The 23,136-nt window shown below is 45.7% G+C and overlaps 1 protein-coding gene and 1 long non-coding RNA gene across 3 annotated transcripts in view; one reads left to right on the plus strand and one right to left on the minus strand.

Moving 5' to 3' along the window:
* Window positions 1-23,136, minus strand: part of LOC140421356 (uncharacterized) — a 54,798-nt gene that overhangs the window by 12,506 nt on the left and 19,156 nt on the right. The gene's annotated exons all lie outside the window — the stretch shown is intronic.
* On the plus strand, window positions 11,873-14,940 carry LOC140418794 (uncharacterized). 2 transcript variants are annotated; one of them, XR_011945340.1, is made up of 3 exons: window positions 11,873-11,992; window positions 13,438-13,562; window positions 13,953-14,940. It is a non-coding gene; the product is annotated as an uncharacterized lncRNA (long non-coding RNA). The 2 variants fall into 2 exon arrangements; XR_011945339.1 differs by having other exon boundaries at window positions 11,879-13,562.

Here is a 23,136-nt window from a genome sequence, read left to right on the forward strand (position 1 = left end):
AATTGGACATTCTGAATTCTCCCTCTGCGTACCCGAATAGGTGCCAGAGTGTTACTACTAGGGGATTTTCACAGTAACTTAATTGCCGTGATAATGTAAGCCTACTTGTGACAATAATAAAGATTATTCTAAATGTATAAAATTCTGGGGGATCATGGTGGCACAGTGACTCTGTGCCTGTGTGCTGGGGACCCGGGTTTGATCCTGGCCCCGGGTCACAGTCTGTAAGGTGTTTGCACATTCTCCTATTGTCTGTGTGGGTTTCACCCCCACAACCCAAATTTGGGGCAGCACGGTAGCATTGTGGATAGCACAATTGCTTCACAGCTCCAGGGTCCCAGGTTCGATTCCGGCTTGGGTCACTGTCTGTGCGGAGTCTGCACATCCTCCCGGTGTGTGCGTGGGTTTCCTCCGGGTGCTCCGGTTTCCTCCCACAGTCCAAAGATGTGCAGGTTAGGTGGATTGGCCATGTCAAATTGCCCTTAGTGTTGGGTGGGGTTACTGGGTTATGGGGATAGGGTGGAGGTGTTGACCTTGGGTAGGGTGCTCTTTCCAAGAGCCGGTGCAGACTCGATGGGCCGAATGGCCTCCTTCTGCACTGTAAATTCTATGACTATGTACAGGGTAGGTGGCTTGGCCAAATTAAATTGCCCCTTAATTGGAAAAATATATAAATTTATAAATTTTTTAATTTCTGAGGGATCTAAATAGATTGGATAGGAAGGTCCAATTCCCTTTGGTTGAGGGATACATATAAAAGGGGGCCGAGATTTAGGGAAGGACTAGGAGGGTTAGAGGGTGGTGAGGATCTGTGACATGCTGCCGGAAATGATGGCAGAACCCCTCATAACATTTATAAAGTATTCAGATAGACATTTGAATTGATGTAATTTAAAAAGCTACATACCACAATCTGGAAATTGAGATTAGGCTGACTACCTATTTTGTAGCCACGATGAGCTGAATGAAATGCAATAGGAACAACAAACTTTAATAAAATCCGGGATAGTAACTCACTACTAACAAGGTCAGCATTTGCCCAGTTTAGCTGCCAAGTATGCTAATGCGGTAATTTTAAAATTTACCTGCATACATAAGAGTACAACAGCAAATTATTTAACTTCTCCAATGTGATCGGTGTAATTAGTCTCAAATTTAACCTGCAATGGTCATTATAAGTTTCCCAGTCACTCTGATATCTGAAATCTTTATCCACGGACAGAACAGACAAACCATTTTACCTCCCAATGATATTCAGGTCGTAATGAATCGAGTAAGTCTGTCAGATGATGATGTGATGTTTGGTTTGAAGTTCCCGTTGGCAAATCCTCCACTTCCTGAAGGAGTTTCCAAAGGACTTTCACTCTCAGTCCAGGAGAGAAATTCACAAGATTCTCTCTTCCGGCTTCCGGGTCCAGGACGGCCGCACATGCGCCCTGCAGTACCTGAGAAAGAGGCGGCCGCGCAGGCGCCCTGCTGCACCTGAGACAGGTGGCGGCCGCGCAGGCGCCCTGCGGCATATCGACCCCGAAACAGATGACAGTCGTCAACAGGGACCGTTCAGAGAGAAAAACACCGATGCGGCCGCCCCATTCGGTACAAACACCGAACTGTATCAAACGTGCCTGAACCAATTTATCACCCCTAGGAACGTAACGGAATAATGGCGGATAAGCCTACCAGGAATGCCGGGCGCGGATGAATACGCCCTATCTCCATCACAGGAGCCACAACGCGCAGGCGTCCGAATGTCCCGCCCCCGGAAGTCGCCTCTCTGTGGAGCATGCGCGGTGCTGCTCCGGGCTGAGCGCAGCCGCAGTGAGAGTGAGTGCGGCTCCCACAGGCTGAATGAGATCCGCAGCGAGCGGGGACAATGGGGAGAACCCAAACCCCCCAATAAGACCCATTGGTTTGATTGTCAGTCTGCAGACAGGAGCTGGAGAACTGAACCCAGGCAGAGGAGAGGGAGGGAGAAAAGCAAAGAGATGGTGAGATGGGTTTGGATTTCAGCCCAGGGAGAGTGTGTTGGACGGGGATTTACAGCTTTAGGGGACCAAAAGAGAGAAACTAGAATTGTCAGTTCAGAATTTCTACCCTGGATTGACAGCGATGGCTTTTGTAAACTCCTTTTACAGGATATTGGAAGTGGAGGATTGGCCGACAGAAAACTCAAACCAAATATCACATCGAAATCTGACAGTCACTCAATTGATTAAGAGCTCAATATCTTCATTCTTTGAATTTGGAAGGAGAAGTGTTTGTTCTGTTTCAGCAGTGTGACTGCAAAACACCGAGACCCACCCCCAATGAGAGTTTTCCAGTCCACTGACTGTGGAGAGAGTGTTAACCAGTCACACCGCCTCAAAAAAAGTATCATATCATTCACTGCAGGGAGAAATTAAACGCTTGTTTGTGTGTGGACAAAGCTTCAACCGGGAGAGACATAAAGACCCCTCACCATGGAAAAATTGTGGAAATGTGCAGACTGTGGGAAGGGATTCAGTTACGATTTTTCACAGTGCTCAGCAAAGGTTTATACCAACAAATAGGAAGGACGGTAGAAGGAGGGAAAATTGACCGTGGATATCTAAGGAAATAAGGGAGAGTATCAAATTGAAGGAAAAAGCATACAAAGTAGCAACGATTAGTGGGAGACTAGAGGTCTCGGAAATCTTTAGGGGGCAACAGAAAGCTACTAAAAAAGCTATAAAGAAGAGTAAGATAGATTATGAGAGTAAACTTGCTCAGAATATAAAAACAGATAGTAAAAGTTTCTACAAATATATAAAACAAAAAAGAGTGGCTAAGGTAAATATTGGTCCTTCAGAGGATGAGAAGGGAGATTTAATAATGGGGGATGAGGAAATGGCTGAATAACTGAACAGGTTTTTTGGGCGGTCTTCACAGAGGTAGAGATGGGCAAGCTAATGGGACTAAAGGTAGACAAGTCTCCTGGCCCTGATGGAATGCATCCCAGAGTGCTAAAAGAGATGGCTAGGGAAATTCCAAATGCACTAGTGATAATTTACCAAAATTCACTAGACTCTGGGGTGGTCCCGGCGGATTGGAAATTAGCAAACGTGACACCACTGTTTAAAAAAGGAGGTAGGCAGAAAGCGTGTAATTATAGGCTAGTGAACTTAACTTCGGTAGTAGGGAAGATGCTGGAATCTATCATCAAGGAAGAAATAGCGAGGCATCTGGATGGAAATTGTCCCATTGGACAGATGCAGCATGGGTTCATAAAGGGCAGGTCGTGCCTAACTAATTTAGTGGAATTTTTTGAGGACATTAGCAGTGCGGTAGATAACGGGGAGCCAATGGATGTGGTATATCTGGATTTCCAGAAAGTCTTTGACAAGGTGCCACACAAAAGGTTGCTGCATAAGATAAAGATGCATGGCATTCAGGGAAAAGTAGTAGCATGGATAGAGGATTGGTTAATTAATAGAAAGCAAAGAGTGGGGATTAATGGGTGTTTCTCTGGTTGGCAATCAGTAGCGAGTGGTGCCGCTCAGGGATCAGTGTTGGGCCCACAATTGTTCACAATTTACATAGATGATTTGGAGTTGGGGACCAAGGGCAATGTGTCCAAGTTTGCAGACGACACGAAGATGAGTGGTAAAGCAAAAAGTGCAGAGGATACTGGGAAGTCTGCAGAGGGATTTGGATAGGCTAAGTGAATGGGATAGGGTCTGGCAGATGGAATACGATGTTGACAAATGTGAGGTTATCCATTTTGGTAGGAATAACAGCAAAAGGGATTATTATTTAAATGATAAAATATTAAAACATGCTGCTGTGCAGAGACCTGGGTGTGCTAGTGCATGAGTCGCAAAAGGTTGGTTTACAAGTGCAACAGGTGATTAAGAAGGCAAATGGAATTTTGTCCTTCATTGCTAGAGGGATGGAGTTTAAGACTAGGGAGGTTATGCTGCAATTGTATAAGGTGTTAGTGAGGCCACACCTGGAGTATTGTGTTCAGTTTTGGTCTCCTTACTTGAGAAAGGATGTACTGGCACTGGAGGGTGTGCAGAGGAGATTCACTAGGTTAATCCCAGAGCTGAAGGGGTTGGTTTACGAGGAGAGTTTGAGTAGACTGGGACTGTACTCATTGGAATTTAGAAGGATGAGGGGGGATCTTATAGAAACATATAAAATTATGAAGGGAATAGATAGGATAGATGCGGGCAGGTTGTTTCCACTGGCGGGTGAAAGCAGAACTAGGGTGCATAGCCTCAAAATAAAGGGAAGTAGATTTAGGACTGAGTTTAGGAGGAACTTCTTCACCCAAAGGGTTGTGAATCTATGGAATTCCTTTCCCAGTGAAGCAGTAGAGGCTCCTTCAGTAAATGTTTTTAAGATAAAGATAGATAGTTTTTTGAAGAATAAAGGGATTAAGGGTTATGGTGTTCGGGCCAGAATGTGGAGCTGAGTCCACTAAAGATCTGCCATGATCTCATTGAATGGTGGAGCAGGCTCGAGGGGCCAGATGGCCTACTCCTGCTCCTAGTTCTTATGTTCTTATGTACCCATCACAACTGGAAGTTCATCGTCGCAGTCACACTGGGATGAAACCGTTTGTCTGCTCCATTTGTGGGAAGGAATTCACCCATTCATTCAACCTTCTGACACACCAGCGAGTTCACACTGAGGAGAGGCCATTCACCTGCCCTGTTTGTGGGAAGGGATTCACTCGGTCATCCCACATTATGACTCATCAACTTGTTCACAATGATAAGAGACCATTTACATGTCCTGACTGTGAGAAGAGTTTTAAATGTACAAAGGATCTGTTGGCCCATCAACGTATTCACACTGGGGAGAGACCATTCTCCTGCTCCCTGTGTGGGAAAGGATTCATTCAGTCATCCCACCTGCAGACACATCAACTTGTTCACTCTGCTAACAACTCTTTTAACTGTCCTGACTATGAGAAGAGCTTTAAAAACAAAAAGGATTTACTAACACACCAATATGCTCACACTGGGGAGAGACCATTCACCTGCTCTGTGTGTGGGAAAGGATTCAGCCGTCCATCTGCCCTACTGAACCACCAGAGAATTCACACTGGGGAGAGGCCATTCACCTGCTCTGAATGTGGGAAGGGATTCACACGTTCTGACACATCAGCAGGTTCACAGTGAGAAGAGGCCATTCACTTGCTCAGTATGTGGGAAGGGATTCACTCGTTCATCCAACCTATTTAATCACCAGCGAGTTCACACTGGGGAGAGGCCATTCACCTGCTCTGTGTGTGGGAAGGGATTCAGCCAGTCATCCAACCTGCTGACACACCAGAGAGTTCACAGTGGCGAGAGGCCGTTCACTTGCTCCATATGTGGGAAGGAATTTTCTCATCTTACCTTCTGGAACATCATCGAGTTCACACTGGGAGCAGCCATTCAACTGTAATGTCTGAGGAAAGAGGTTTACTCACTCATCCCACCTGCTAACACACCAGCGAGTTCACAAGCGACTACAAGGTTTAGATTATACCCTGATTGATGCTGTTAATCATGTCCAGGACTGAATAATGTTCACTCTGACTGCCTTAATCTACTGATGAGGTTTATTATTCTGAATAAATGTGAAATAAATCTGCTTTGTTTGAAACATTGTGCAGATTTTTGTCTTTCCCATCTGAGTGTTGAACATCACCTGTCTTGAGCTCAGAAAGGACAATCTGGGGGAGGATCACACGGCAGGAACAGCACTTCAGCCTGGACACAGTCCTTCAGGGTCACACTGAGAGGGATAAATGGCACTTTGGTCTTTCTCATCTCTCTTCACTGTCAGCAAAGTCTCCGTGTGGGTTAACCTTGAGGTGTGTAAGAAATATGTTCCAGCCACTCTCTTCCACATCTCAGAACCCCTAGACACGGAACAGAAGTCTCCTTTACAACTGTGTTCAGAGTCGGGAAGAACAATGGTGAATGCTGGAAATGTAATAATAATAATTGCTTATACATGTAGGCTTCAATGAAGTTACTGTGAAAAGCCCCTAGTCACCACATTCCGGTGCCTGTTCAGGGAGGCCGGTACGGGAATTAAACCCGCGCTGCTAGCCTTGATCCGTATTACAAGAACATAAGAACTAGGAACAGGAGTAGGCCATCTGGCCCCTCGAGCCTGCTCTACCATTTAATGAGATCATGGTTGATCTTTGTGGACTCAGCTCCACTCTCGGGCCCGTACACCATATCCCCGAATCCCTTTATTCTTTAGCAAGGCATCTATCTTTTTCATAAAAATGTTTAAAGAAGGAGCCTCAACTGCTTCAGTGGGAAAGGAATTCCAGAGATTCACAACCCTTTGGGTGAAGAAGTTCCTCCTACACTCCGTCCTAAATCTACTTCCCCTTATTTTGAGGCTATGCCCCCTAGTTCTGCTTTCCCCGACAAGTGGAAACAACCTGCCCGCATCTATCCTATCTATTCCCTTCATAATTTTTTTTTTTAAATAATATTTTATTGAAAATTTTTGGTCAACCAACACAGTACATTGTGCATCCTTTACACAACATTATAACAATACAGATAATAATGACCTTTTTTATTTAAACAAGAATAAAAGAAAACAACAACAAATAAATAAATATTAAATAACAAAAAATAAAAACTAGCCCTAATTGGCAACTGCCTTGTCTCAGGCCACCCCCCCCCCCACCCCCACCCCCCACACCCCAAGTCCTGGGCTGCTGCTGCTGCCTTCTTTGTTCTCCCCTATCTATCTTTCCGCAAGATATTCGACGAACGGTTGCCACCGCCTAGTAAACCCTTTCCCTTCATAATTTTATATGTTTCAATAAGATCCCCCCGCATCCTTCTAAACTCCAATGAGTACAATCCCAGTCTACTCAACCTCTCGTCATAATCTAATCCCCTCAATTCTGGGATCAACCTAGTGAATCTCCTCTGCACTCCCTCCAGTGCCAATATGTCCTTTCTCAGGTAAGGAGACCAAAACTGAACACAATACTCCAGATCTGGCCTCACCAACACCCTATACAATTGCAGCATAACCTCCCTAGTCTTGAACTCAATCCCTCTAGCAACGAAAGACAAAACTCGATTAGCCTTCTTAATCACCTGTTGCACCTGCACACCAACCTTTTGCGACTCGTGCACCAGCACACCCAGGTCCCTCTGCACAGCAGCATGTTTTAACATCTTATCATTTAAATAATAATCCATTCTGCTGTTATTCCTCCCAAAATGGATAGCCTCACACTTGGTAACATTGAATTCCATCTGCCAGACCCTAGCCCATTCACCTAACCTATCCAAATCCTTCTGCAGACTTCCGGTATCCTCTGCACTTTTTGCATTCCTACTCATCTTAGTGTCGTCTGCAAACTTTGACACATTGCACTTGGTCCCCAACTCCAAATCGTCTATGTAAATTGTGAACAACTGCGGGCCCAACACTGATCCTTGAGGGATCCCACTAGTTACAGGTTGCCAACCAGAGAAACACCCATTTATCCCCACTCTCTGTCTTCTGTTCGTTAACCAATCCTCTACCCATGCTACCACTTTACCCTCAATGCCATGCATCTTTAGTTTATGCAGCAACCTTTTGTGTGGCACCTTGCCAAAAGCTTTCTGGAAATCCAGATATACCACATCCATTGGCTCCCCGTTATCTACTGCACTGGTAACATCCTCAAAAAATTCTACCAAATTAGTCAGACACGACCTACCCTTTGTGAACCCATGCTGCGTCTGCCCAATGGGACAATTTCCCTCCAAGTGCCCCGCTATTTCCTCCTTAACGATAGATTCCAGCATATTCCCTACAACCGAAGTTAAGCTTACTGGCCTATAATTACCCGCTTTCTGCCGACCACCTTTTTTAAACAGTGGTGTCACGTTTGCTACTTTCCAATCCTCTGGGACCGACCCCAGAGTCTAGTGAATTTTGATAAATTATCACTAGTGCGTTTACAATTTCCCTAGCCATCTCTTTTAACACTCTGGGATGCATCCCATCAGGCCTGCTGTTTAGGCTACTGTGCTGTCAAATCAGTGATTGGTGTAAAGCTGTGATGTTCCTGATTGAATATAAAGCTGGTTTCAGTTTCCAGGCTGAAAATGCATCGGAATCCGTCTAAAACATTTTATTGTGTTTGTGTGACAGTCACAATGAATTCATTGAATTGAAACCTACTTAAAATAGATTGCTGGAAGTTTGCATTAAAATAGCAGCAGGAGGGCATCACAGGAACCTGGTAACAGCAGGGAGAATTAGACAATAGTTTCATTCCCAGATAAAGAAGGAGCTGCAGCTTGTGTCCAAGAATTTCTAGTTTTATTGATGTGTCTGCCCCTTTAACTGGGAGCTGAACAGTGTCAGAGCCCCGACTGTCCCTTTAAGAATGAGTGATGTGTTCAGCTGAAGATTCCTATTGGCCGTTTTCTGGGTGGACTCCTTATTCTGATCGCTCTCAGTGATCCTCGGGTGTGTGAACCTGCTCTTCTGTCTCTCATTCACTGAACATCTCTGTTCTCTCTCAGATTCTCACTTAACGTCTCTCCGCTCTCACTCACTCGTTTCACATACCTCCAACCATTCTCTATCTTTCTCTCACACACTCACTCCTTTAACCTTTCTATTTCACAGAGCGCCTAAACTCACTAAACGTTTCTCTCTCTCATTATCTCTCTCTGAAGAAGCACCGAACACACTGAACCTCTCCGCTTTCTGAGTGAACATCTCATTTCTGGAGACTCAATCCTTTTTCTCTCCACCTCTCACTTTCTCTCTCTCTGATTGGCCCTGACTCACTTTTAATCTCCTATTTTCTAAAAACCCTCTTTGAGGGAAATTTAATTTTGTATAATGTCCCCTTAATTCTCCCAGTGATAATCCTCAGTCCATCTTCCAATTCAGAGAACATGTTAAAAAATTAAATAACCTCATATTTTAATGTTTAAAATGGGAAGTGAGGTGAATGTAATGCTGAGACCGGCAGCAATCTGTGTGGTTGTTCTTGATGCTGTCAGAGTGAGGTCACCCTCACAGGCAGGAAGACTGTTCACGGTGATAACGTGAAACTGACGCCTTCTGTTTTCATTCTCAGGAAACACAATTTCCTGTTTCTCTGCTGCCGGTTCCAAACAGCACATCTGACTTCTGAGCAGAAAATAAATTCAAGGGCCACAAACTGGTGAGAACATCTGTCAGTGCGGCCTATATCTGCCCACAGAGTAAGGGCAGAGTCACACAGATCACATTGTGGTGACATTTGCAAATGAGCCGGTTATTTCCGTTCAGAGTCTCCATTCCCGGACAGAACCGGCTGTGTTTGTGGATCAGTCACTGAGTTCCCTCTGCTCTCTGTAGCTGGGAACGGATAACCTGCTCCCTTATATTTTATACCATTCTTTCTGTGTTACTTGTTTCCTCTATTTCTCAGCTTTTATCTCTTGCCACCTCGCCTTTCTGTTTTTTTAAATCTCTCAGTTCTTCTATCAGTCTTTCTTTCTCCTTCCATCTATATTTCACTCCTATTCCTATTTAATTGAGGTGTTCAAAATCATGAAGTGTTTGTGATAGATTGAAGAAGGAAAAAGAGGGAGAAAAACAGAAAATGTTGGAAAAACAGAAAATGTTGGAAAAACTGGGCCATTCTGGCAGCATCGGTACTGAGAGAAGCAGAGTTAACGTTTCGAGTCCCTGTGACTCAGAGCAGGAGAAACCGGGATTGTCCCTCTGAGATCAGGGAAAGTGAAGGGGAGATTTAATAGAGGTGTTTAAAATGAGGAAAGATTTGTGATAGTGTCGATGGGGAGAAACTGTTTCCCAAGAGCAGGAGGGTTTGTAACCAGAGGACACAGAGATTTAAGATATTTTAGAACAGAACCCAAGGAAGTGTTGAGGAGAATTGTTTTTACACAGTGATGTGATGTGATCTAGAATTCACACTGACACGCTGCAGGAAGCAGATTTAACAGTAAATTTCAAAGGGAATTGGATAAATTCTTGTGGACGGTAAATTGGCAGAGTTATGGTGAGTGGGGTTAATTGGACAGTTCACTCACCTTTGTGACATTCTGAATTTTGCTCAAACTGATGTTTTAACATTTGACCTTTTCAATCACAGTGTGTCTCAAAGAGAAGATTAAAACTTTGGTTTTGATGAGCTGTCGGATACATTTCCTGTGTGACTGTGTAACTCGAGAACTATGAGAAGGAACTGAATATTTTCAGCTCCTCTAACAGATGTACCTCGAATATCAGAAATCTCTGGAGTTCCCCATGTCCTCATTGCTGTCCCCTTGGGTATAACAGCTCTCAGTCAGGTGGAGTCAGTCACACGTGTCTCTGTCATGTTTCCATTCCTATTTTATCACACACCTCCCAGTGACACTCACCACAACACAGAAACCTCAAAATATCATTGCTTCCTTACACCTTGTCCTCCTATTACAATTGGATATTTACTGGGCCTTTTGTCTCCATTAATGTCAGCTTACATGCAGGTCAAATGACCTCAGAGGCACTGGAACCAGACTCTGTTTATTGTACCAGACTCCAATCAGCCCAGGACCTACAGTGGTAACATACACCAGAATTGGAATAACAGGCAGGTTATTGCCTAATAAAGGGTGCGGCATGGTGGCCGCCTAGTGCTTAACGCTCGATCATAAATCATAGAATTTACAGTGCAGGAGGAGGCCATTTGGCCCATCGAGTCTGCACAGGCCCATGGAAAGATCACGCTATCTAACCCCACACCTCCACCCTATCCCAGTAACCCAGTAACACCATCTAAACTTTTTGGACACTAAGGGCAATTTTGCATGGCCAATCCACCAAACCGGCACAGCTGAGGAATGTGGGAGGAAACTGGAGCTGTCGGAGGAAACCCATGTGGAGAATGTGCAGACTCCGCACAGACATTGACCCAACACGGGAATCGAACCTGGGACCCTGGAGCTGTGAAGCAACTGTGCTAACCACTGTGCTACGATGGCACTGCTGCCTCACAGTGCCAAGGTCCCGGGTTCGATCCTGGCCCTGGGTCTCTGACCGTGTGGAGTTTGTAAATTCTCCCCAAGTCTGTGTGTGTCTCACCCCCACAACCCGAAGATGTGCAGAGTAGGTGGATTGGCCACACTAAATTTCCCTTGGAAAAAAATGAATTGGGTATACTAATTTTTTTTTTTAAGGTTATTGTCTAATGGGGCAGAGTAACACACACCAGAAGCGGATTACATTATGTGGTCAACAAACCATGACTACTTCACTATTATTTGAAAACCAAATTTAGTTTTGGTTCTCTAGATGCTTACTGTATCATCATTACATTTGATCCAATGATGTTTTCACTCACAAACTGCAGCCTGACTTATTATGGGAACAGACAGTGTTTGTTGCTCTCAAATTGAGTGAATCCTTTGCTGTTCTCCTCTGGGCCCCATCTCCACTATTATTGTTACTGAGACTCTCACTGTTATTATTGGAGAATCAAGGAGCACGGTGGCACAGTGGTTAGCACTGCTGCCTCACGGTGCTGAGGTCCCAAGTCCCATCCTGGCTCTGGATCACTGTCCATGCGGAGTTTGCACATTCTCCCTGTGTTTGCGTGGGTTTTGCCCCACAACCCAAAGATGTGCAGGGTAGGGGGATTGGCCACGTAGTCTAAAGTTATTTTTAAAAACATTATTGGACAATCAGCGAGTCAGCCTGAGCCTGTGGCGGCTGTCACCATCTGGAACTGTCACAATGCCCGGGTGATTGACAGCGGCTCCGGATCAATAGGAAGAGGAGGGGCAGGACTGAAGGCCCGACCGAGAGGGCTGGTCCTCCAACCAATCGGAGTGAATGAGGGGCGGGACCAGCTGATATTGAAGCATGCGCAGTATCAGTAATGGCGATGGGAAGCGGCTTCTTCTTTGCATCCATGATTTGTAAGAGGCGGTTAACAATATGTAGGGTGCGTGAAATCGCGGGGAAGGTCGGAAACGCTGCGTAAGCACATTGTGTGAGTCATTAAACTCTGAAAAGAGTTTACCGGATCCAGATTGTACTAAACGGGGCTGCAGCCCCTCATTTTCGGCCCGGATTAACGGCCGCCATCTTTATTGGAATGAGTGTGCACCATGGCGCATGCGTGGTCGCCATCTTTGTCGGGGGCAACGTTTCGATGAGTGGGAGGAGCTTGTTGCCCATTGTTCAGAATGCAGCCAACTTATCCATCAAACTGTTATCACCCTTTGAGTCCCAATGTCTGAATGATGGGGCGGTGGATTGATGGAAAGAAAGGGAAATACATCCTCCTCTCCTGATCCCAATACCTGATGGTCTCAACATCTGTGGTTCTGTCCACCCATGGCAAAAACTCAAGACCCTGAGTAGACGTCATCCTCAAATGAGGGACTGCTGATGACGACGAGGGGCAAAGTATAAGCGTGGAGAGGGCAGTACAGTGGTTAGCACTGGGACTACCGCGTTGAGGACCTGGGTTTGAATCTTGGCCCTGGGTCACTGTCCGTATGGAGTTTGCAAATTATCCCTGTGTCTGCATGGGTTTCACCCTCATGTGCAAGGTTGGTGGATTGACCACACTAAATTGTCCTTTAATTGGAAAAAGTGAATTGGGTACTCTAGTTAGTTAAAAAAAATTATTGGACAATCAGCCTGAGCCTGTGGCGGCTCTCACCATCTGGAACTATCACAATGTCCAGGTGATTGACAGCGGCTCCGGACCAATAAGAAGAGTAGCGGGACTGGAGGACCGACCAAGCGCAGCTGGTCCTCCAACCAATCGGAGTGAATGAAGGGAGGGGCCGGGCTGTGATTAAAGCTGCGCGCAGTACGAGTAATTGCCCCTTAATTGGAAATAAATAAATACAAAATAAATAATTGGGTACACTAAGTTTTTTTTTAAAGTTTAGCGGGGAGCATGAACTGGACTAGGGAGCAGGAGAAGGGAATGTTGGGAATTTCTATCCTAGACTGACAATCATAGAATCCCGACAGTGCATAAGGAGGCCATTCAGCCCATCAAGTCTGCACAGATCCTCTGAAAGAACACCCTACCTAAGCCCCCGCCCTGTTCCCGTAACCCCACCTGACAAACATATCTTTGGACATAAGGGGCAATTTAACACGGCCAATCTACCTTTGGACTGTGGGAGGAAATTGGAGCAGCCCGAAGAAATCAACACAAACAGGGGCAGACAGTGACCCACACAGACTGTGACCCAAAAGGCCGGAATTGAATCCAGGTTCCTGGTGCTGTGAGGCAGCAGTGTTAATCGCTGTGCCACCGTGCCGTCCCACACAATGATGGATTTGGGAAACTTCTTTTACAGGAAGTTAGAAAGGGAGAATTTACGCACGACAAACCCAAACCACAAATTTATTTTCTGAATTCCATTTTTGGATTGACATTTAGGGTTGACCTTTTGTAAATTTCATTTTCAGGGTATTAGAAGAGAATTTACAGACAGGAACCTTGAGCAAACTCTTACATCACAATGTGACAGCTTCACTTGATTCATCAGGAAGTGAACATTATCGTCCTTTGAACGCAAGTGTTTGCATTTCAGGTCATTACCATTCGCTGTGTTTACACACTCTCTCTCACACACACACACACACCCTCTCTCTGTCTCTGCCTCTCTCCCAAATGCTCTCCGTCCCACACACACTGTCACTCTCTCCCGCACCCTCTCTCGCTCGCACCCTCACATACTCCCCTTCTCGCCCAACTCCCCCTCTCTCACACACACCCCCTCTCTCACACACACTCTCCCTCTCTCCTCCCAAAGAGGTGAACCAGTTGTTTTTTATGACAACCCAGCAGTTTTCGTGGTCACCTTTTCCCAGTGCCAGCCCCACAAATGTCCAGATTCATTCAGCTCAATTTCACAACCTGTCTTTGTGTTTTGGTGGGTTCTCTCTCACGCCCTATTTTCTGTTTTGAATCAATTTCGCAGAGTATTAGAAGTGAAGGAACTTCAGTTAGGAAATTCAAACTGAACATCACATCAAGATCTACACTCACCAAAACATTTGTAACATAAACATCATGGGAGTTTGAAGATGGAAAGAAGATGCACCGTTCACAGTGGGGAGAAACCGTACACGTGTTCTGTGTGTGGACAAGGCTTCAGTCGATCATCTGGCCTTTCGAAACATAAATGCAGTCACACCGGGGAAAAACCTGGGATTGTGGGAAGGGATTTGATTATCCATCCAAGTTGAAAATCCATCAGCGCATTCACACTGGGGAGAGACCGTTCACCTGCTTCGAGTGCGGGAAGGGATTCATACACACATACCACTTGCAGACACACCAACACATTCATGCTGGGGAGAGGCCATTCACCTGTTCGCAGTGTGGGAAAGGATTTGCTCATTCCTCCAATCTGCTGAGACACCAGCGAATTCACACTGGGGAGAGACCATTTAAATGTCCAGACTGTGAGAAGTGTTATAAGAGTTCTTGGGAACTGATGTCCCATCAACGTGTTCACACCGAGGAGGCCGTTCAGGTGTTTTCACTGTGGGACTGGGTACAGGCGATCATCTGACCTCTCTGTACATCAGCGAGTTCGCACTGGGGAGAGACCATTTAAATGTCCAGACTGTGAGAAGTGTTATAAAAGTTCTGGGGAACTGATATCTCATCACCGTGTTCACACTGATGAGAGGCCGTTCAGGCGATCATCTGACCTCACTGTACACTAGCGAGTTCACACTGGAGAGAAACCGTTCACCTGCTCTGAGTGTGGGAGGGGATTCACTCAGTTATCCAACCTGCTGATGCACCAGCAAGTTCACAAGTAACTTCAGTGATTGGAGCTCGCTGTTAATCACATCCTGGACTGGAACATGTTCATTGGGGTCAGTTCCTGCTGATGTTCATAAACTCTAATCCAGTTACAAGGAATTAAATTCTGAATAAAAATCAAGTCAAATCAATTTGAGTTAAACAAAGTGTGTTGTATCTTTTTAATATCGCTAACACAAGTTAGTTCCTTTTGAAGGTCTCCTTCTCCCCATCTCCTCCATCCTCACCTCCAATAACAAGTGTGAGGCGCTCTCACAGCTTCTTTGTCACTAAGGTTAAGACAATCCGATCAGCTGCCTCTGCTGCTTTCCTCCACTAACCTACCGGACGAAACTGTCTCTAAAGCCCATTTTTGTCCAAGTTCTGAACTTCCATCTTTCTCCATTTTCTCTCCCGTCAGAATTCACCTTGTCCATGAGACCCCCGTTCTGCTCGATTGATAATTCCCATAAACTGCTGACATCCCAACTTCTCCATGTGAGCTGATATTGTGAACAGCTCTCACTCTCTGCTGGTACTGTCTCTCTCAGCATTGAATCCACTGTCATCACCCATCCTAAAAAAACACTTGTTCCTCCCATCTTTACAAACTACTTCTCCATCTCCAAACTCCCTTTCCTCTCCAGTCCTTGTACTCGGTTTCCCCCAAGGATCTACCCTCAGTCCCTCCTATTTCCCATCTACAAGCTGCCACTAGGTGACATCATCCAAAAGCACCGTGTTAGTTTTCACATGTAAACTGACAACACCCAGCTCTGCCTCACCACCATCCCTCTCCATTCCTCCACTGTGACTAAATTATCAAACTGCTTATCCCACATCCAATACTAGATGAAAGGTTTTCCTCCAATTAAAAATCAGGAAGACCAAAGCCGTTGTCTTCAGTCACCATTAGAAATTCCATTCCCTAACTCCCGAGTCCATCCCTCTCCCTGGGAACTGTCTGAGGCTGAACCACACTCTGCACAATCTCCATATCAGATTGAAATGAAAAATGAAATTGCTTATTGTCACAAGTAAGCTTCGAATGACGTTACTGTGAAAAGCCCCTAGTCTGTTCGGGGAGGCTGGTACGGGAATTGAACCGTGCTGCTGGCCTGCCTTGGTCTGCGTTCAAAGCCAGCGATTTAGTCCTGAGCTAAACCAGACCCTAAACCCACACAAACACGGGGAGAATATGCAAACTCCACACGGACAGTGACCCAGAACCGGGATCGAACCTGGGACCTCGTCGCCGTGAGGCCGCAGTGCTAACCCACTGTGCCACCGTGACCCCAAGATTTGACCCCAAGTTGAGTTTCTGACCCCATATCCACACCATCACTAATACCAGATATTTGAATCTCCACAACGTCACCTGTGTCCATCCCCACACCAGCTCATTTGCTGCTTTTATTTTGTGTAATAACCTTTGATGTGGCACCTTGGGAAATACCTTCTGGAAATCCAGATAAAGTACATCTACAGGTTCCCCTTTATTGACATCCCTTGTTACTTCCTCAGAGAACCTTGATAAATTAGTCAGTCACGATTGACTTCCTGAACTCCATTTTCAAACACTGTCAAAGAAAATTCAAATCTCCTCTACCCCTCTGGCTCCTTTGCCAATTACCTTAGAGGGACTCACTTTCTGTTAAAGAGCTTGTCAACCTCTCTCACCCACTTTCCCAAAAGTGAATAAATTTATTCAGGAAAAGTCCAACAAATTCAAATATTTTCCTGTTATAAGTTTATTGATGAAACAGAAACATGGTTTAAAAAAAAAAAACAGAAAATTACTTGAGGATCAAAGACAACCAGAGTAACAGGATGTTCACAATGTTCTGGGTCCCAAATGGTTCCCCTTCGGCTTCTCTGTACCCTGTTCTCGTGACTCCCTGCTTTGGACACGGGGCACTGGACCCTGGGGGTCGCATCACCGTCAGCCCCGGTCACCCTCCCCTGAACCCTGATTGGTTGGAGGTGCAGTTCTCAGTCAGTCTTCCAGCACCTTCCTGTCTCTATTATGAAAAATGAAATGAAAATCGTTTATTGTCACATAATAGCAGTAGCTTCAAATGAAGTTACTGTGAAAAGCCCCTAGTCGCCACATTCCGACGCCTGTTCGGGGAGGCTGGTACGGGAATTGAACCGTGCTGCTGGCCTGCCCTGGTTTGCTTTAAAAGCCAGCTCTTTAGCCCGGTGCTAAATCAGCCCCTATTAGCGACGCCCATGGCAGTTTCCCACCTGGGGAACAAGCCCCGTTATTCTCAGCTAAATTCTGCCCTCAGCTCCATCACCTGGCTGTCATTGACACGAGCAATAGAGACTGAAAGGTGCCCGAGGCTCAAATAGGAATACAAAACCTGTGGATTCGGATCTTCGTAAAGGTCAGCAACTTCTTGGAAAAAATCAAATTCCCAGTCAACAAATTAAAGGATCACATGACGTGACTTTTAATACAACAAACAAACAAACAAACTAGAAGCTACTTAAACTCAGAAACCTACACATTAAACTTTAAATTAGAACTTTGCCCTTTTACATAACCTACAATCACACTCCAAGATTATAGTTACTCTGTCCTGGAAGTTGAAACTTAATTGTCTCAGGACCTGTCCAAAGTGATCATTCATTCCCGAGGATTTACTTCCGTTCTTCGACCAAGACACTGAGGGAAAAAAGGGAGAATAGAATGTGAACTGGCAAAATACATAAAAATGGACTGTCAAAGCTTCTGTGGCTACGTAAAAAGGAAACATTTTGCTCAGACAAAAGGTTTGTCCGTTCCAGATAGAGTCAGGAGAATTTAGAATGAGGAATAGAGATTTCTACAGCCACCTCGTTCAACTCTCTGGGATGTGGATCATCAGCTTTTGGGGATTTATTCACTTTCAACCCCATTAATTTCTCCAGTGCTACTTTTTCACCAATACTAATCTCTGCCAGTCCCTTGGTTCTCTGGTGTTTTGGGGACAATTTCTGCATCTTCCTCTGTGAAGACAGACACACATTGTTTAGTTTATCTGCCATTTCCTTGCTCCCCATTATAAACTCTCCTGTCTCTGCCTGGAATGGACCCACATTGGTCTTTGCTAATCTTTTCCTTTTCACATTTCTGGAGAAGCTTTTCCAGTCAGTTTTTATGTTTCTGGCCAGTTTGCTCTCATCAGTTTCTTGGTCCTCCTTTGCTGAATTCTAATGGATCTCATGGAATCTTTAACTTTTCTTGTTAGCCACGGTTACATCACTTTTCCTGTTGGATTTTTGTTCCTTAAAGGAATCTATATTTGTTGTATATATGTGAAATAAAAGTCACAAAATCCCAGAGGACCATAGGCTGCTCTCCCCTTTGACAGAGAGAGAGCCGACTGGAGGTGATTTAACCTGAGGGTCAGCACACCTCATAGAACATAGAACATTTCAGCGCAGTACAGGCTCTTCGGCCCTCGATGTTGCGCCGACCTGTGAAACCACTCTAAAGCCCATCTACACTATTCCCTTATCGCCCATATGTCTATCCAATGACCATTTGAATGCCCTTAGTGTTGGCGAGTCCACAACTGTTGCAGGCAGGGCATTCCACGCCCTTGCTACTCTCTGAGTAAAGAATCTACCTCTGACATCTGACTTATATCTATCTCCCCTCAATTTAAAGCTATGTCCCCTCGTGCGAGACATCACCATCCGAGGAAAAAGGCTCTCGCTGTCCACCCTATCCAATCCAATCCAATATATCTTTCCTGAGGTTTGGTGCCCAGCCTTTACTCATAAGATCTTCCCTCCATACCAGGCAACATTCTGGTAAATCTCCTCTGCACCCTTTCCAATGCTTCCACATCCTTCCTATAATGCGGCGACCAGAATTGCACACAATACTTTTGTACAGCTGCAACATGACCTCATGGCTCCGAAACATCCTTCCGCACTGTCCTCAACCAGGCGAGGGGCCTGGTTGAGAAGGCGGGGCCTTCATGAATAAACTCAGCCAGAACGGGAGTTGAATCTTCACTATTGGCTTTGCTCTGCATCACAAACCAGCCGTCCAGCCAACTGAGCTAACCGACCCTCTGATAAATATGTAATAATTCCTTAAATATTAGGTATTCCCTGTACCAATCAGTTTCCCAGTCCACCTCAGACAACTTGCCCCTCGTACCCGGATAGTTTTCTTCTGTGAGGAACGTACAGATAACTTAAACAAAAGAACCATGTAACCACCAGGGCCCATCTCCATGGTAACGTGGCATGCTTTGCGGGGTTCCAAACAGAAATGGCAACTAAATATCTTCAAACTTCCAAACACCCTTTCACTCTGTGATCCTTGTGCAATTTGAAGCCAGGTATTAGCAACAAGGCTCAAAGATCATCAGCCCACTGGAGGCAAAGTGGTGAGACCGGGCAGTCCAGCAGAAAGAAACAAATGACCATCCCCACTGACCACCTGTCAGAATGAACAAAATGCAGTCCTGGGTGTAGAGCGGAAACAATAACAGCAGAATCCAACCCCTGTAATCGATTGTGAAATTGTTGGCGTCACAGCAGGTCCGATGAAACATGCAATCCCGTCTCACATTGAGAGGTGGACGGCGTCTCCCCAGTGTGGCCTCGCTGGTGTGTCCGCAGGTGAGATAACTGAGTGAATCCCTTCCCACACTGAGAGCAGGTGAATGGCCTCTCCCCAGTGTGAACTCGCTGGTGTCTCCGCAGGGTGGATACTTCAGCAAATCCTTTCCCACACAGAGAGCAGGTGAACGGCCTCTCTCCAGTGTGAACTCGCTGGTGTGAATGCAGGTTGGATACTCGAGTAAATCCTTTCCCACACAGAGAGCAGGTGAATGGCCTCTCCCCAGTGTGAACTCGCTGGTGTCTCTGCAGGTGAGATAATTGAGTAAATCCTTTCCCACACTGAGAGCAGGTAAATGGCCTCTCCTCAGTGTGAACTCGCTGGTGTCTCTGCAGATTGGATAACTGAGTAAATCCCTTCCCACACTGGGAGCAGGTGAATGATCTCTCCCCAGTGTGAACTCGCTGGTGTGTCTGCAGCGTAGATAACCGAGTAAATCCTTTCCCACACCGAGAGCAGGTGAGTGGCTTCTCCCCAGTGTGAACTCGCTGGTGTGCCTGCAGGCTGGAGAACTGAGTAAATCCCTTCCCACACTTTGAGCAGGTGAATGGCCTCTCCCCGGTGTGACTGCGTCGATGAATCTCCAGCTGAGATGGGACTCTAAATCCCTTCCCACAGGCCCCACATTCCCACGGTTTCTCCATGTTTTGGGTCTCCCACGTCTCTCCAGGCTGGGCCTTGTCCACAACAAGGGTACGGTCTCTCCCCGCTCTGAATGCCGTTATGTTTTTGAGGCTGAGTAACTGGTTAAAGCTCTTTCCACAGTTAGTTCACTGGAACACTCTCACTCGGGCGTGTGTTGTGTGGGTCTCGGTGCTTTTCCAGTCAGACTGATGGTTGAAATGTTTAGCTGACAGTTTGGGTAAAGATTTCTCCTTCTAAATTGAAAGCCCGATAACATTCAGGTTCCAAGGAAGGAAGTGACTGTCAGATCGAGACGTGACGTTTGAGATTTCGGTCTGTAATTCCTCCTCGTCTAATATCCTGTAAAAACAATTTACAAAATTCATCACTGTCAGTACAGGTTAGAAATTCAGAACAGATAATTCTAGTTCCGATGGAACATGTTTTCCTCTCTTATTCCCCGAAAGCTGTAAATCTCCATCCCACACACTCTCCCTCCATTCTCACTCTGCTGTATCTAATATTCACCGTCCTAATTCTCCTGAAGGTGCTGATTCATGTTGATTTACAGATCCAAGCTCACTGCTTCCTGTCCAGATCACAACAAATATGAGCTGCAGTCGGCCATTCGGCCCATCGAACCTGAACCATTCAATGGGATGATTGGCCGATCTACCTCAGCATCATTTTCCCACACTATCCCCATATCCCCCAACATCTTCAATGTCTGGAAACCTATCAATCTGGGGGGGGGGAGAATGTGATACAGGTGCGGGAGTAGCTGGTTTTCCACAGGTTCTGGTGCCACTCACCTATAATCTGTCGATTATCCGGAGAGCCCGCCACTCGTCTCCCTATTCCTTGAATTCATATTTGTCATCATGTCCCTGGAAGACTTCAGAGTTTGGTCTGGTAGGATTATGCTGGAAAAAGTGATGAAATCAGTGATAAAACAGCGCAGGTGGATTCAGCGGGGTGGAGCCACCTTTTCAACATGGTGGCCTGATCCTCAGGAGGTGTCTCGACTCCGCGCTCTCCGGGGCTCTGGCAGGCGGCGAAAATGATAACTGCTGACATTGTCCGTGTTACTGACCAGAGGCTGAGTGTGCTGACTCAATATCTGTGAGCTCATGAGGCCCAGTTGCAAAACACCATGAAGAGGCTCGATGATCCGGAGGAGAGAATCCTGAACGTTCAGCAAGATGCCTCCTCGACGGAGGCAAGAATTCAACCCGTTGAAAACCAGCCGAGTGGCTGGCAGAGGTCCTGGAGGATCGAGGGTCGGAGAAAGAACATTCGAGTCGTCAGCCTGTCAGAAGGTGTGGAGGGTAAGGCTCCCGTTAGGTTCTTCGGGGACCGACTGCCACGTTTTCTCAGCTGGATGTGAAGCCTGAGTGTTCCAAATTAGAAAGGGTGCATCATATCCTGTCTCTGAGACTGAGGGATAGTTTTCATCCCAGGCCTGTTGTCATTCACTTCCACAACTTGAAAGATCGGCAGAAGGTCCTGGAGACGGTTACGGTGAGGTGGCGTCCGGCTCCAGGAGGGAGTGAGGATTCGGGACTTTTCGGCAGCAACACAAACGAAGCGTTGCGACGTCGATGAAGTTCAAAGGCAGCTCAAGGCTGTGGGGAGTGAATTCCGTCAGGCTTTATCCTGCTCCCGAAAAATGATATCCAACAACTCCGTCAAGTCTTTCAATAATCCAATTATTGCCTTGACCTTCATTAAATCCATGAAGGGCAAGGATCTGGAGGGATGGTTTGCAGTTCGGACTAACTCAGGTTCTAATCCGGACTCTTTCCCTGTCATGGTGTTGTCGGAATTTCAGAATCACAGGAATACCCATAGGGACAGGAGTAGGCCATTCAGCCCCTCGAGTCTGTCCTGCCATTTAGTGAGATCAGGCTGATCTGTGACCTAACTCCATATCCCTGAATATCTTTGCTCAACAAAACTCTACCTCAGATTTAAACTTATGTTGGATGATCAGCCATGATCGTGATGAATGGTGGAGCAGGCTCGAATACCAAAAGGCCTCCTCCTATCTTCTATGTATCTATGTTAACAACTGATCCAGCTTCACCTGCTGTTTGTGGGAGAGAGTTCCAAACCTCTCCCATCCTGTGCGTGAAGTTCTTCCGAACATCTCTCCTGAACGGTCCAGCCCTGATTTTTAGACAATGATCCCCAGCTTTAGAATCTCCAACCAGTGGAAATAGTTTATCTTCATCGACCCTGTCTTTCCCTGTTAATATCTTAAGAGATATTTAACCTTCTAAATTCTTGCGAAAACAGGCCTAATTTGTGTCATCTCTCCTGGTAATTTAACCCCTGTAATCCAGATATTGTGGGGTATTGTTTGATTGAACCTGTGTTGCATTCCCTCCAAGTGCAAAATATCCTTCCAACGGTGTTGTGCCCAGAACTGTTTACAGCCCCCAAGTGGGGTCTTCCCAGGGTTTTGTCCAACTGCAGCATAACTTGTCCAATCTCCAATCCTCCAGATATAAATGCCAGCATTTCATTAGCCTTTTTTATTAATTTCTGCACTTGTTTGTGGCATTTTAAGGATCTGAAGAGGTAGAATTCCGAACAGACTTCAGAAAATACAAAATGGATGTCGCCTGATATAAAATGCACTCTGTTTAAAGACATTAAATGTGCTGACTTACGCAAAAGACATTTGCACAACAAACTGACCTTTGAGTTATAAGTTATTATCATACTTCTCCGTTGTTCAACTGCTATCATACAAAGAGTTCCAACCACAAACCGCGATGAAGGCAGATGTTCAGTAAAAAGGCAACTGCCCGTACCTGATGTTGCAACGCAGTGTCTGTCATAGTATCTGCTAAGTAAATTAGCAGAAGTTGGCCTCGATTTCTTGCAAAATGACTAATGCATCTGCCTAACGAACTGACTCATGATCAACTGTCAACTTTGTTTACTCATGTGTATAAAGGCTAAGTCCCAAACACAATCGAGGAGAAGTCGGCAACTCCCTGTCTGAGGGTATAGGGCTTCTCCCAGAGCTCTGTCATTTAATAAAGCATTTCTCTCACTGAATAGTCTACAGTCTAGTTTCTGCGGGTTA

Source organism: Scyliorhinus torazame, chromosome 5 (assembly GCF_047496885.1).
Source record: "Scyliorhinus torazame isolate Kashiwa2021f chromosome 5, sScyTor2.1, whole genome shotgun sequence".
NCBI classification, from domain to species: domain Eukaryota; kingdom Metazoa; phylum Chordata; class Chondrichthyes; order Carcharhiniformes; family Scyliorhinidae; genus Scyliorhinus; species Scyliorhinus torazame.